Source organism: Cryptotermes secundus, unplaced genomic scaffold, assembly GCF_002891405.2.
Source record: "Cryptotermes secundus unplaced genomic scaffold, Csec_1.0 scaffold461, whole genome shotgun sequence".
Lineage (NCBI taxonomy): Eukaryota > Metazoa > Arthropoda > Insecta > Blattodea > Kalotermitidae > Cryptotermes > Cryptotermes secundus.
The window spans coordinates 1,014,574-1,030,284 of NW_019739952.1; the positions used below are offsets into that span (position 1 = coordinate 1,014,574).

At 45.5% G+C, this 15,711-nt stretch overlaps 2 protein-coding genes across 4 annotated transcripts in view; one reads left to right on the forward strand and one right to left on the reverse strand.

Annotated features, from left to right (window-relative positions):
- Nucleotides 1-4,945, reverse strand: part of LOC111872117 (innexin inx3) — a 33,049-nt gene extending 28,104 nt beyond the window's left edge. The window contains exon 1 of one of the 2 annotated variants that reach the window (XM_023865694.2): nt 4,849-4,945. The gene's annotated coding sequence lies outside the window, so the exon portion shown is untranslated. Of the gene's footprint in view, nt 1-4,790 lie in introns of both variants that reach the window. The other variant, XM_023865693.2, reaches the window with a different exon arrangement.
- The window catches only part of LOC111872119 (dedicator of cytokinesis protein 3), a 284,561-nt gene that overhangs the window by 167,263 nt on the left and 101,587 nt on the right, over nt 1-15,711 (forward strand). The window lies entirely within an intron of this gene.

Genomic DNA, 15,711 nt, shown 5'->3' on the forward strand with positions numbered 1-15,711 from the left:
AGAGTCGGTCTGGGCACTGCGGTGACGAGAAAATTTTTTACTCTACCGGGACTCCAGCTCCGGCCCCTCTGTCGTCCAGCCCGTAGCAAGTCACTATACTGACTGCGCTATCCTGGGTCCAGACCCGCACGTTGTGTTGGTAAATGAACGACAGACACAGTTTAACTCCCTGCTCTTGTATGGCTTCTTAATGAATGTACAGCCAGCGATTCTTACGGTGCGGCAATTTCCTTCAACCTGTGGGATGAGAGAGAACTCGTTCTCATCATTTGGAATAGGCGAATGGAATGGTACAGATCATCTCGACTGGTTGGTTGTTGTTCGTGTGGTCAAAAAATTCACCTCGTTTTATGGAAACTGAAGCTGTATTACCTTATTCATAGAAGTGAACCATTCCACTTAATCTGGATGCACTTGACACCGGGTGATGTGATGACTGAGGTACCCACCTACCTACCTACCGTAATTTGGATCCGAAACATCACAGCAAGGACACGTCTCGAATGAGCAGTCACCACAATTTCGAACTGATAGATCACAACACGACTGGGCACTAGGACACGTCGCGAATGAGCAGTTACCACAATTTCGAACTGACAGATCATAACACGACTGGGCACTGGGAGTATGCTGAGTGTGTTTTTACAGATAGTACCTTTTCCTACGAGCAAAAATTTTCCCAATAACTATATGGTTTACACGTTCCGAAGAATTTGCTCAGTGTTCCGTAATCTGTCAAGATGTGGCTGGTTACGTACTTAATGAATATAAGAGAGCTGCATGTAGACTTTATAGATAGAGAAGATGTGGAATAGGGAGCAGTGGAAACTGGCTGTAGAGGAGGCCAAGCTTCCCCCAGGGCTGCAGCAATGTATTGCAGTCGGTTGCCCTTTTCATTTGGGGCAGTGCTGGGAGGAGAAATCGGAAGCTGTCAAATGGATGAAGTGTTTTAGGACCGCATGAAGTTCTTCATGGATTTACTAATACCAGATGCTACAAATATTGTTGTGACATTTCCTGACTATGAGGGGGTACGCGGTAGCGTAGTTGGTTGAGGCACTATGCTATAAGCCGGAAGGTCGCGGGTTCTAGTCCAGATGAGGTGGATTTTTTCGGTTGACCCAATCTTTCCAGCCGCACTAAGGCCCTGGGGTCGACTCAGCCTCTAACAGAAATCAGTACCAGGAATCTTCCTGGGGGATAAGGGCGGCCGGCGCGTAAGGCTGTCAACCTGTGAGCCGATTGTCTAGATAATGTGGGACGCTCAATGTCTCACAACCCTATGGGCCTCCATGGCCTGTTACAGGGATGGCTTTACCTTTTTCCTGACTGTCCTTGCCAGAGGGTTCAGAATTCACACCAACATTAAGTGAACTTAGAACAATAGATGGTCCAGAGAGATTCCATCAACACTATAATGCACATTTTTATTCATGTCGCCCAAATATTCAAAATTACGGTTGTATGGTGGCACAGTTCGGATAAACCACTACGGTTCAGATGACTTAGCTGGCCGTTAGCTTTAATTCTTCAACACTGAAGACAGGCGACAACCCATTATAGTCGCCCCAGTGAGGCTCTCGAATCCAGCACATTAAGTTCGTGAGGTCTTTACAAATAACGAGTTGAAGGTATAGTATATCCCTATGCTTAAATAATTACGCATAACGCCATGTGGAGGGGTGGGGCATAGAGATACAGCTGCACCGTACTTAACTGGATAACGCTAATTATGCTGTAATGCTTCCGAGGTGTCCAATCATGGCCTCTATATTGTGACAATCTTCAGGAACACAAACTGCAGGGCCAGAAGCTGTGCAGTAGGGCTTAAGCCCTTAACTCCTATTAGCTTACCGCATGAATGGTTAAGTCAGCCTTACTGGGATACAAATGCATATAGTGTGTACTCGTTTCTTTCCATTTTGATAGCTGAATTAAAAATATGGAAATTGATTTTTTCTGATTACATTTAGGCTAAACCAAAAACTCATACCCTAACACCACACTGTTTTAATATTATTGAATCCAAGCAAAATAAATGGAGATAATCTGAATAATATAAGACGTGAAGAAATTAAATGAGGTAGAGGGTAAAGAGCAGTATCGTGTTGAAATCTCAAATAGGTTTGCGGCTGTGGAAAACTTGGAAACTGAGGTTGAAGTTAATAAAGCATGGGAAACTATTAGAGAGAATATAAAAATGTCTGCCAAAGGGAGTCTAGGTTATTATGAACCGAAGAAGCATAAGCCATGGTTCGATGATGAATGCTCAAAATTAACAGATCAAAGAAAGCAGGCCAAATTGCAATGGTTACAGGATCCAAGCGAGTTAAATGGGGATAACCTGAACAATATAAGACGTGAAACCCGCAGGCATTTCAGGAACAAAAAGAGGGAATATCTGAAAGACAAAATTGATGAGCTGGCAATGAACAGCAAGAACAAGAACATTAGAGACCTGTATAGAGGAATAAATGACTTTAAGAGGAGTTACCAGCCTAGCAGTAACTTAGTGAAGGAAGAGAACGGTGATCTGCTTGCAGATTTCCTACTTCTATTTGGCATAAGGAAAAATTTCCTGATCAGTGGAAGGAGTCTATTATTGTACCAGTTCACAAGAAGGGTGATAACACTGACTGTAGTAATTCTCGAGGGATATCACTGCTATCAACTTCATATAAAATTTTGTCCAATATTCTTCTTTCAAGGTTAAGTCCATATATAGATGAAATTATTGGGGATCATCAGTGTGGGTTTCGACGTAACAGATCAACTACCGATCAGATCTTTTGCATTCGTCAGATACTGGAGCAAAAATGGGAGTACGATGAGACAGTACATCAGCTATTCGTAGACTTCAAGAAAGCCTATGATTCAGTTAGGAGGGAAGTATTGTACAATATTCTGATAGAGTTTGGGGTACCCATGAAACTAGTTAGGTTGATTAAAATGTGTTTAAACAAAACGTATAGTAAAGTCCGTATAAGTGAACATTTGTCTGATAATTCTCCTATCCAGAATGGTCTAAAACAAGGAGATGCTTTATCACCACTACATTTCAACTTTGCTGTAGAATATGCCATTAGGAAGGTCCAGGAAAACCATGTGGGACTGAAACTAAATGGGACACATCAGCTGTTGGTGTGAATCTACTGGGTGATAATGTAGATACCATAAAGAAAATCACACAAACTTTAACTGATGCAAGTAAAGAGGTTGGTCTAGAAGTAAACACAGAGAAAACTAAGTATATGTTACTGTCTCGTCACCAAAATGCAGGGCGAAATCATGACATAAAGATAGGAAACAATTTTTTTTGAAAATGTGGCACAGTTGAGATATTTGGGTACAACGATAATAGATCGAAACCTGATTCAGGAGGAAATTAAGAGGCGACTGAACTCGGGTAGTGCTTGCTACCATTCAGTCCAGAACATTTTGTCTTCTCGTCTGCTGTCCAAAAACATAAAAATTTGAATACATAAAACTATAATTTTGCTGTGGTTCTGCATGGGTGTGAAACTTGTTCTCTGACATTAAGGGAGGAAGATAGACTGAGGGTGTTTGAGAACAGGGTGTTGAAGAGAATATTTGGTTCGAAGAGAGATGAAGTGACAGGAGGTTGGAGGAAACTGCATAATGAGGAGCTTCATAACTTGTACTCTTCTCCAAGTACAATTAGAATGATCAAGTCAAGGAGGTTGAGATGGCAGGGCATGTAGAACGAATGGGGAAGAGGAATGCATATAGTGTACTGGTGGGAAAGCTAGAAAGAAAGAGACCACCGGGAAGACCAAGACGTAGGTGGGCGGGCAATGTTATAATGAATCTTAGGGAAATAGGCTGAAATTGTGTGGATTGGATTGATCTGGCTCAGGATAAGGGGCAATGGAGGACGCTTGTGAACCTTCGTGTTACATAAAATGCTGGGAAATTCTTGAGTAGCTGAGCGACTGACTGGCTCCTTCTCGAGAGGGGCTCAGCTCCATGAACTTGGTTACTGAATACTGCTCAGTCATCGCCGTGAGAACTTAAAATCTTGAATATTATTGCACACAGCCATTTAATCTTGTTAATAGTCTCTGGGGTAGAACTCGGAAAAGTGCCCATAACCAATGGAAACAGTTGGCAGGGACATTTGTGCATAGATATTAACAATCACAAATGTCTTTATCAGAAAAAGATTAAAACAAAATCCATAGTACATTTTGTGAATTTTATTAGTTACTGAGAGCAACAGCCGAAGTCATGAACTTTCTCCAGCAAGTGGTATTACAATTTATGTTTATATGCACAGCCAGAGACAGGTTGATAATGAATGTCCCCCAGAACTGTTAGCCATTTTAGGAATTTTAGGAACATTAGATAGATAAATTCCAGTCACGGCGATAACAAATGGAATTCCGCTACACTTTTAACAATGCCATAAATGATACATTATTGTTGACGGCACGTTAAAGATGTATACTTCCGGTTAGCTTGGGCCGCAAGGAATTTCAGTAATAGTAAGCATCTGTCCCGTAAATCATTTAAGACTCTTCGCCGAGCTTCTGAAGCAGATAAAAGAAAGTTATCTGCAACTATTTATTCCCGTAATTTGGTTTCCGGTTTAAACAAGCTTTGGGCATCAGACAATGTTTTAATAAGCGCGTATAATAACAAAGATCTTATATATCTTGTGTGTAGTATAAAGTTACGTCAAAGCTTCCATGTTACACATTCACATCACCCGTATTTAAAATTCTTCTTATTTATGTAAGTACTACAAAGAACCAGTATGCATATCAAACCTTTCCCAGCACGTGACAGACTGCACAAACAGATATCCAGCACACTGAAAAGAATTACCACATCACACATCCACTGCTGCCGATAAACTACTGCTTGATCAAAATGGCCACGCGTCTTCCCTTCTTCCACGGCGATGGGAGTCTGTTGGCGAAAGAGCGCTGTCGCTATGGCTGGAGATTTGAGGGGAAAACTTGCCGAGAGGGGTGACTGTGGTGGGGAGAAGGCGAGGGGAAGTCATTAAACTTAAGGTTTTACATGGAATAGTGGGTACAGACAGCGCCAAAACTTAGACTCTCAGTCAACAATAAGTTCCAATCACAGTGATGACTTCAAGTCCCCTTGGTCCCTATTTACAGAAGTTCCAGAGGAGATGAAAGATCAATTAATAATCTTCGCATGCGCAGCATAAATGCCAGAGCTTTGTATGGTACGTTAAACAGTTACTTATCTGTGCCGTGGGTGATATTCTCACAGCGGCGGCTGTGAGGGGGACATAATGGTGTATAGTCGGGTGAAAGTTTTGCTTGACTCACTCTTCGACCCGAAGATGGAGGCGATATGTTCCACCGAAAGGTCAGTTGACTATCACCTGACTACACGGCGTCCACAAGATAGAACTCTACAATTATTTATCTTTTGGTTTGTGTGGTTGAGAGGAGCCGGGATAGCGCAGTCGGTATAGCAACTGGCTAAGGCCTGGACGACCGAGGGGTCGGAGTTCGAGTCCCGGTACGGTCAAGAATTTTCTCTTCTCCACGTCGCCCAGACCGGCTCTGGGGTTCACCCAACCTCCTATACAGTGGGTCCCGGGGGTAAAGCGGCCGGGGTGTGAAGCTGACCACTCACCTCCAACTAGTGCCGATGTCAAGAAAACGTGTATCTATGCTTCCACTCCTCCATGCGTCTTCGTGGCGTAGTGCTTAGTTAAGCATAAGGACAATTTTACCTTTTTGTGTGTGGTTGGGGGGCACAGTATCCTACCCGGAGGGGAGATCTGGTTAAGGGGAGGAAAATACAACCTGCTGCCCGTAAATAGTATTTTTTAACGCCAGAACTGTCATGACGTAATTAATAAATAGTTGGTCGGTTCATCATTGTTTTGCCAAAATAAACATCGTGCTGTTGAATTCATGCTATCAGGTTTCTGTTTGCCCTAATGCATTTGAACGGCCGGCCACCGAAGAAGCGGGTGACGTTTCGTCGTTGTTTGGAAGAGCAAATGCTTACCAACAACTGATTAAGCACTACGCCATGAAGGCGATTGGGGGAGTGGATGTACAGATGCGGCACTAGCTGGAGGTGAATGGTCAGCTTCACGCCCCGATCGCTTTACCTCCGGGAATGAGCCCCCGGTACCCATTGTGTAAGAGGTTGGGTGAACCCCAGAGCCGGTCTGGACTACTTGTATAAGAGAAAATTCTTGACCCTACCGGGACTCGAACTCCGAGTCCTTTGGGCGTCCAGCCCGTAGCCAGTCGCTGTACTGACGGCGCTACCCCGGCTCCTCAGGTCCAGCCTGTAGGCAGTCGGTATACCGACTGCGCTACCCCGGCTCCTCAGGTCCAGCCTGTAGCCAGTCTCTATACTGACGGCGCTACCCCGGCTCCTCAGGTCCAGCCTGTAGGCAGTCGGTATACTGACGGCGCTACCCCGGCTCCTCACGTCCAGCCTGTAGCCAGTCTCTATACTGACGGCGCTACCCCGGCTCCTCAGGTCCAGCCTGTAGGCAGTCGGTATACTGACGGCGCTACCCCGGCTCCTCACGTCCAGCCTGTAGCCAGTCTCTATACTGACGGCGCTACCCCGGCTCCTCAGGTCCAGCCTGTAGGCAGTCGGTATACTGACGGCGCTACCCCGGCTCCTCACGTCCAGCCTGTAGCCAGTCTCTATACTGACGGCGCTACCCCGGCTCCTCAGGTCCAGCCTGTAGGCAGTCGGTATACTGACGGCGCTACCCCGGCTCCTCACGTCCAGCCTGTAGCCAGTCTCTATACTGACGGCGCTACCCCGGCTCCTCAGGTCCAGCCTGTAGGCAGTCGGTATACTGACGGCGCTACCCCGGCTCCTCACGTCCAGCCTGTAGCCAGTCTCTATACTGACGGCGCTACCCCGGCTCCTCAGGTCCAGCCTGTAGGCAGTCGGTATACTGACGGCGCTACCCCGGCTCCTCACGTCCAGCCTGTAGCCAGTCTCTATACTGACGGCGCTACCCCGGCTCCTCAGGTCCAGCCTGTAGCCAGTCTCTATACTGACTGCGCTACCCCGGCTCCTCAGGTCCAGCCTGTAGCCAGTCTCTATACTGACGGCGCTACCCCGGCTCCTCAGGTCCAGCCTGTAGGCAGTCGGTATACCGACTGCGCTACGCTGGCTCCTTGTTTTACGAAATATAGCATTGGAAATAAAAGCTGGTGTTCTTACTTGGGACCGGTTTAGAAAACCGAGATTAACGGCCGCGGGGATTCGTTGCGCTGACCACGCGACACCCTCTATCCGCTAAAGTTGGCACTAAATTCGCCGACAAACGGCGGTCGCTCGGTCGGTATAGTCGGACTAAAGCCACGGAGTGTGTGTGTGTTCTTACTTGGGAATGAACGTTTGCAAAATGAGTGAAGAGTTGTCTCATGTAAAATCAGAGAGGGAGAACGAGCACTCGTGAGTGGTACACACAAATCTGATTTAAACTGAAGATTACATTTAATATGCATGATAAGAAGAATGAACTGAAAGCAATATACCGTATTTTAAAACACTGTATCATCAAACCTTGTGCGAGTATGAGGCATGGTCTGTCACCCTAAGGTAAGAATACCGAGTGAGGCTGTTTGAGAAGAAGGTGCTGAAAAGCGCGTTTGGACCAGTGAGACAGGAAATAACAGGAGGGCGGAGACAGCTGCGTAACGAGGCACTTCGTAATTTGTACTTTTCGCCGAATCAGTGAGAACGAATTAGACGGCGAAAAATCTGAAAGGTGACTTGAAATGCTTAGGAAGATAGCTGTAAATGGGAGGATAAGATCAGAATTAATTATAAAGAAATAAGATCTGGTTTTAGTGGGGTCTTGTGGCGGGATATTGCGCACACGGTTGACTTTCATCGGAATACATGGCGTCATCCCCCAAACGAGACAAGTCTTCACGGTATTAAAGAATAAGGTGTGGTCTTCTGCAATCTCAGCCCTTATGACAAGGGAAGAGAGAAACAAACATTCCAAACAATTCCCTGGGATGAAATAATGGACAGTGGAGGAATTACAGTGTGTAAGAGGAACTTGATTTACAAATGGCATACGCGGTAGCGTAGTTGGTTGAGGGGCTATGCTACAGGTCGGAAGGTCGCGGGTTCAAGTCCCAATGAGGTCACTGGATTTTTTTCAGTTGACCTAATCCTTCCAGCCGCACTAGGCCCTGGGCTTTACTCAGCCTCTAACAGAAATGAGTACCAGGAATTAATTAAACAATTTTCCTGGGGAGTAAAGCGCGGCCGGCGCGTAAGGCTGACGACCTTACCGCCATCTGTGAGCCGATTGTCTAGAAAATGTGGGAGCCTCAACGTCTCATAACCCTATGGGCATTCACGGCCTGTTACAGGGATAGCGTTACTATTTTTAGCTCTCATGTTATTACAAGGGGATGTGTTGGTTTTTGAAATATATCCGTATATTCGTCCGAAACGTCGGTTAACTTCAACCGGTTTACACGCCGCTGCATTCCAGAAGATAAACCGTTCAAGAGGAGAGTAATATATTAAAACTGGATTTTATGGACACGAGATTGGCGGTATTGGTCGTTCCTACACTGGGTCAGCGGAATTTGTTGTCAGAAGTGCTAAATCTTTGGATTCTAACAGCAGACAACCCTATGTGGGCATCTCCATGGCCCTAACATGCCTTGTTGGCATCCTTTAACCTCGGTTGAACCGCTGATTTGTTTTGAATTGGAGAGTACTCGCTGCGTTCCGATGATTGTAATTAAACGCCGCGCTGCGGTCCGATGGGCACTAAGTCACCCGGTACTTGCTTGTCAACTGCTCCCTCCTCGTCTCTCGCTCTTCCAGATGCTGAAAACTGTCTGCATGGGCCGTGAGATAAAGATCCTGACAGTAAATTCTATAGGAAGTAACACGTGTATGGTCAGCTTCACTTTCCTCTGCTGCCCATTCCATCTGAAGCCCCCAGATCTACTCTGCACCCATGGGTGAAGAATACAGGATTCGAATACTGCTGTCAGAAATCCAGCGCCAGTATTACACTCTGTGTGAGTGAGGAGTAACCATCGTACTTAAGGCACTTGTCAAATGGAATGGTCGTAATGAAATCATGACACTGGCTTGTAAATTTAATGACGACAATTAGATTGTGTGCCTTGAGGTTGATGCGTATGTTTTCAGACTGTACCCAAATGTAATGCAAAGATATTGATTGTATTGAATATATCATAACGGAAGAAACTGATTTCGTCCGAGTAGTTTCGGAGAGAAACCTGTGGATGGGTTCCACTTATTTTATGCCCTTCATGCACGTAGTGTGTATCAGTACGCGTTTCAAGCAGAAAGTCTTGAAAAGAGCAAACGGGCATTGCAGCATCCAACATTCGCTGACGTCAAGACACGTCACTAGAGAAACAACGTGTAGCGTTATGTAGGAGCAGTGCTAAACATGTCTCGAAGATGTGCAAAGTGTAGTTCTGTCTGTTTCTCGAGGACACTTGTGTCTCCTCCTTTGGTCTGTCTGCACGTAGCGGTCAGCCGGGTCGCCATTCGGAACATCGGAACTGCCACCAAGCCAACTTAGTCGAATTCACATCCTACAACTCATTTCCGTTTTAAATTAATCCCTCGTCGCCGTCTACGAACTGGATACTTACCCCGAGCTTTCCGTACGTTTCTTGTTTCTCTGATGTTGACTCTAGAACGTCCTAGCAGTGCCAGTAGCGGGACTGGTAGAATCACTGAGATTTTATGAATTACTGGGGTTTTGGACTTTGTCCATCGTCCAGTATTCCAAAGAACACAGCGTTTCGGAAACTGGATCTGTTTCCATCCTCAGGTGAAAAGGCAGGAGATACCTACTCAGTCGGGTGCCACAGAACACGCCGTAACTTTGTGAGGTCTGTGCTTTGATCCTCACTGGTGCCTTCTGTCACCCAACAGATTGGTGAAGCGTTAAGGCGCCAGACTTATGTTCGGGAAATGCTCGATTCGAATCTCAGACGGGACATGGATACCTGGTTTTCCTGAGACCCTTCATGCAAATATCGGGATAGTGCCTCGATTGGGCCACTGTCAGTTCGTGCCAAATACCTACTAATTCAGTACTAATTAATCGTCTTATCTGACGCTGTGTAGTCTCGATGCTTACAGCGACTTGAAATAACCAACCACAAAGGACCCGCACAGGATAGAAATTCCAGACTTCTGTTAGCGAAAGCAGTCTGTTGTCTCTTCTTGGAAATATTGCTTCCCTGCCCGGCTGTCTCGGTGTAGCGATTAGCACTGCTTCCAGACGCACGGGCTCTGCTTTGATATACCGTTATCGCCTCCTTTCTCACCTACCGTTCACAATAAGTCTGTCTGTCTGTCTGAGATTTGAGTCTTTGCGGCGGTGACCATACATGTTGTGGTCGTCTAGAGTAGTCTGGTAGATGCTTACAATCGTTTTGTTCCTCCGAAACGTTTAACCACGTGCCCGACTTCACGGTGTCATCATCCAACAGACCGCAGTATGAAAGGAGCCGTCTCTCCGCCGTAATGTGGTATGAACACAGTGTTTCTGGTTAGAGTGTACCTGGACTGATTCTTTCAGACGGTCTGTACGTTTGTGAGCTCAGGTATGTCTGTATGTCTGGTTGCTAAGAAGAGGTGTCGCCGGCCAGCAGCCATGAGGGTATTGGCCACCGGCTGCGATTTCCTACGAATTCCGGTCGCCAGTATAGGTAAACAAAAGCGTACATCTGGAGTATTTGTATTTCTAATAAGTAGCTTCACTACATGATACAGAGCATTTGATGTAGTCGCTCAGCTAACCCTGCTTTTATGGAAGCCCCTTCTCATGGAGCAGATGAATCCATCCTGAACATTAATATCCAATTATGGAAGATTTTAATATTTTTATATGTGTGAGCCGAAATAGCCGAGTCAGGAAGATGACTGGACACTCGTTGGATTAAGAGGTGCCGAGTTAAGAATATGTTGTCCTTCACATCCGTACTCCTCTAAGGCTTTATGACGTATTTGCACACAAAGACTGTTTTGCCTTACACCTACGCCCAGATATATTAAGTGTTTTCTTTGTTTGAAAGTTTCTGAACAAAAATGTGTATGCATTTCCTTTCATATTACATACTCATCTTATTGTGGCGTATGGAGCCGTTGCCAAGTGGCGAGACTGTAAACAGAGACCGTTCTGGGCAACGGCTCGGTAAACACGTTCTCGCGGAAAGAAATGCCCACAAAACAGTAGAGTACTGCTGGAAACGGAATGTTATCTACGTGGTCCATGCCGAGATGTTATAATCAGGACAGTTGGCGCAACGAGCTCAGTTGTTAGTAGTATTAGACAGCGGGCAACAGCGTGAGCACAGAAGCTGAAGAATCTCCATTGTTGAGAGCCGTTACAAAGCAACGACTAGGGAAAACTTTGTGCTGTAGTGAACTCTAAAGCGTGTAGATCAGCGATAGTGCTGTAATTGCTTGTAGTTCAGAGTCGTGTGTATAGTGGTCAATCCATTCACCAATCCGAACCCCTTCTATAGCCACACCCCAATCACGTGACATTATTACTATTGTCTTTATCGCCTTAGTAGTATTGTTCCCATCCAGACCAGTTGTTTGCAGGGCGAATTTTGGTAGCGTACTCCCGTTGTCCGAATGAATTCACAAATATGTCTGTATTAATGATAAATGCCTGTTACACTTTATTTACAGAACATGGCACGTCGTCGCTATGATAAGAGTGTTCACTATATTCAGCAACTCGAAATGTCTCTTCGGTCTTCATGTTGTTTCATTACATTCTGGACGTAAATGGCGACATGCGTGATGTGAGGACGGTTATCTATGAAAGTTCTGTTTATGTTGAGTCTGACTAATGTCTGGTTTCTTTTGTTTCAGGTGAGTGCAGATGCCCGCAGGTTAACTGTCATCAAGCGTAAGAAATTAACAAATTAACTTCTGTTTTTTTTTTCCATTCTTCATGTCGTTGTGGGAGTCCACATAAAGTAAACAACATCTCCGCTTGAGTCGCTTTTGATTTATTTAACGGCGCTTTTTTATTTGCCCGACTTTCTTCATTTCAGTCGACAGAGAGGAGAATTTTTTAAAGCGTTTCCACGAAGAGTATAACAGGTTGTTTTACTCTAAATGTCCTTCCGCCGGCGTTACGGTGGAAACCCAGTGTGTTCACATTTTCGCAGCGTTTACCATTGCAGTCGCATCTGTTTGTATACGTATTGCATCTCCCGTAATAGTAGGACGGCAATGAACGAGAAACTCCGTTGGAAGGAAGCGGCCGCGGCCTGTTTAAAGAATTATTTCAGCATCTTTTTTAGAGGGACTCGTGCAAAGATAAGGCTGTTCCTACGGTCTACACTACACAGATGGGAAGCAGTGTAAAATCTCCGCTCATTTTTTGTTATTTCGGCGTCACCTGAGGGTGAATGGTCGGCTCCAGGTTCCTGTTGCTTTAACTCCGGGAAAGAACCTCAGGTTCCCATTGAGTAGGAAGTTGGGCAAGATGGAAAGCCCGCTCACGCTGGTGAAGACAAAAATCCCTGCTCCTGCCGGAAATGAAAACAAGACCTTCCAGACCGTAGCCACTCGCTGAACTAAGCTATGCCGACCCGTAGAAGGGATTGAGGAATAAGTCGAAAACCGGATGTGGCTTCGAATTCTCGCAACTTGTCAAATACGAAGCAGGTGTGCCAACTGCTGTAGCCTACATGAACATTGAAACAGATAAGACACGGTTTTATGCAGCGGAATTCATAGATCCCGTCCACTTGAAGAAGGAGACAGCGTGATAAACAATAACTTCGCATGAAAGGACCCACGGACTAGGCGTGGTTTCCTTCTGTCTAGTGACAAGCTTCATCTAGCGGTTCAAAGGGTTTCTGAAGGGTTTTGACGACCGTGTATAACACTCAGAATTACTGGGATTTTAGACTTTGTTCATCATCCGGTTTTATAGAAACCAGAAAACACTACGTTTCGGAAACTGGATATTTTCCCATCCTCCGGTGAGCGGACAACGAAATCTGCTCTGTTGGGTCCCTTAGGAAGAGCTGATCTCAGTCACTGGTTCACAGTATTTTTGCCCCCCCCCCCCNGAGTATGGGAACGGATCCAGTTTCCGAAACGTTGTGTTTTCTAGTTTTTAGAATACCGGACCGTGGACAAAGTCCAAAAACCCACTAATTCTAAGTTTATCTAACGAGCTTCACACAGTCGGGACGGTCGGGACCCTTTTCCTTCCGCCTGACGATGGAGACTAGAGCAGCCTGGTGGGTGGGCACTCTTTCCATCTACCTGCAGATGGAGGCAGGGCGAACCTATTGATAAGTAAAGCCCCTATCTAACAGGCCTTATGCAGTGTGTGCCCTCCCCTGTTACCTGAAGACGGGCAGAGAAGGCTTAGTAATAAGGATCGGTAAGGAGCAGCTTCAGGTAATAGCTTCAACAGCATAGGCGTATTAGTCTTTACGTAGAAAAGAATAGCCAGCCCAGAAATAAGGAATATCTTGATAAAGCGAGCCCCGATATGGTGGCTACGTCATTAACATGCAGACGCAGGCAGCACAGCGGTCTCACTAAGACAGATACACTTTCGATAACAATCAAAACGTTCCTGTAGCATGACCTGACATTATGGCGTGTACACAGGATTTCTTGGTTTTGTGCAGGGCGCTCTATCTTTCTAAAAACATGTTTGCCGATACTCCGCTGGGTTTTGGTTCCGAAAGCTCATCCGCTATAGCGACTGGCTACGGGCTGGACGACCAAGGTGTCGGAGTTCGAGTCCCGATGGGGGAAAGAATTTTCACTTCTGTATGTCGTCCAGACCTGCTCTGGGGCCTACCCAGTCTCCTATACAATGGGTACCGGGGACTTTCCCTGGGGCTAAAGCGGCAGGTGCGTGAAGCTAACTAGTCACATCCGACTAGTGCCGAGGTCAAGAAATCGCGGGTCTATACATCCACTCCCCCATACTCCTTCATGGGGTAGTGCTTAATTAGCTAAGCATAGGGACAACTTTACCTTTTGCCTAGTGGAAACAGCAGTGAAGCGTCAGATGTGGGACTTCTGATCCTGGAGGAGTATATTGGCATGTTTGCCGGCACGTATAGTCTGACAAAGAAAGCCTATGGCTATCGCTTGTTACAATACAAACGATGCAAGACTTCCACTTGATGTGATATTCATAAAATACTGTTTCTATGCTGTGATCATCTGTCACAGCTTTATCTGTCTTATTTCCTCACCTGCCACGTGTCATGTGTTCTAATTATTATATTGTACTATTTGAATTATGTTCTCCAATCCCTTCGCGGTTATAAGGAAGACAGTTTGTGACATCATTATGAATCCATTGGTGAAGTTTATACAAAGTACAGGCAGTACATTCCAGTGTAATACTGGAAAATGATTTCAGCTCTTCACGTTTCTGGCTAATATTTTCAATGTTAAGATGAATGTATGATACTAATTTGGATCCTTAGATCGGTCCTGAAAATACAGACTGAATCAGCTTCAGAAACACCATAAAAAAGGTAAAGATGAAGCTATCCTTGTAACAGGTCGTGAAGGCCCATAGGGTCGTGAGACGTCGAGGCTCCCACATTTTCTGTACACTCGGCTCACAGATGGCGGTGAGGTTGTCAGCCTTACGCGACAACCGCCCTTTACCCCAAAGAAAGGTTCCTGGTACTCATTTCCGTTAGAGGCTGAGTCGATCCCAAGGCCATAGTGCGGCTGGAAGGTTTAGGTAATATAAAAATCCGATAACCTTATCGGGATTCGAACTCATGACCTTTCGGCTTGTGGCATCGTGCCTCAAACAACTATGCTACCGCGTGCCCCCTCCGAAACGTCATATGTATTTCTTATGGACACAGTGTGAACTCTGTCATAACGGCCTAATGTGTTCAGCTCAGGCAGTATGTGGGTGCAGGTATGCAGCGACTGGGACGAGCAAGAGTGAAGCAAGTGCGTACGTAGAGACGTCCTTCAACACAAGATCTGTGGGACACGTGCTGTGTAGAACCAACTAATTAATCGTGCTTAATGAAAAAGTAATTGCGTCATGAAGACAGATAGGAATTAAGTAACTAATGCCCCACTTCGGCCCTAAATGCAGATTAGTCGCCGGAATCAGAGTAGGCACGGGGGGGATCATTTTCAAGATAAGGAGGAAAGGAAGAAACTAGAATAGGAGAAAATGAAAAATAATTCTCTTTCTGTCCGTAGATCCTTCATAGAGCTATGTCAAGGATTTATGTAGAACTACACACAAATACATTATTCGTGTCTAATATAAATACCCATACAGACATGTCTGATAATACAGTGTTGCTCCATAATAATTATATCAGAGAACCATCGTCGTAACTAACTGCATATATTTAGAATTTAGAATTTTTTATTAAGATACATTCTTCTACGGAGCAGGAGCGAGATATGAAATACCCCTTTAACAGGAGCTTAAACAGTTTTAGTTTGCGTGATTTCAGGTTGTGATTGTAGTAGGAGGAGGAGGAAAAGGTTCCACCTTTACAGGCCGAACGTATTTAACAACCATCGGAAATCATCATCATGTAACTCTGCGTCTCCTAGCACATCCCGACAGAGTGCAGCAGCTGCATTCCTGACAGGGGCCTTGAGCCGTCACTATCTGCTGTGAGGTGCTGCAATGAGCCTGCAGAACTGCAC